This window comes from Brassica oleracea, chromosome C6 (genome assembly GCF_000695525.1).
Source record: "Brassica oleracea var. oleracea cultivar TO1000 chromosome C6, BOL, whole genome shotgun sequence".
Classification (NCBI taxonomy): Eukaryota; Viridiplantae; Streptophyta; class Magnoliopsida; order Brassicales; family Brassicaceae; genus Brassica; species Brassica oleracea.
In genome coordinates this window covers 28258346-28258943 of record NC_027753.1, presented here as the reverse complement: position 1 = coordinate 28258943, position 598 = coordinate 28258346, and positions in this window count along the sequence as shown.

Sequence of the window (598 nt, the reverse complement as noted above, 5' to 3'; positions counted from 1 at the left end):
AAACATAAGAAGTATTCTTACGTATATATACATATTAAAAATCTAATTTAAGAAACTCACATTAGTATGTTCCGATTTAAACGAATCTAATTTAGAAAAATCCATGTTTTGCTCATATAACATGTGGAAGCTTTAGACTCGTTCATTTTCCTTTAAGTAAATGAAAAGGTATGTGTCCTATGTGTGTACATAAAGCTGATGTTCTCAAAAATTTATTGTTATTCTAGAATTATGAATTTATTTAAGACAATGTCAATAAAATATTTTTCAAACATTACTATTTAAATTAATAGTTTATTAGGTGGATGTCCCACACGTAACATCATTTATAAGATTATATTAAAAAATTAGTAAGTATTTAATTAAATTTTTTATTCATTCATGAAAACTATATAATATTCAGATAAATGAATTGAATTCAGTTTTAGATTTAAATAGTGAGAATAAATTTTATTAGGAAGCTTTCGTCTAAACTATGTTATTTGGTCATTTAATAGGCCTTTCATGTATAAAGATGAAAGTTTGCTCTTGGTTTCATATTGACAAGAGTTGAAGAACATATTATCTTAGAAGCATCAGAAGTTAACTATTAAATAAT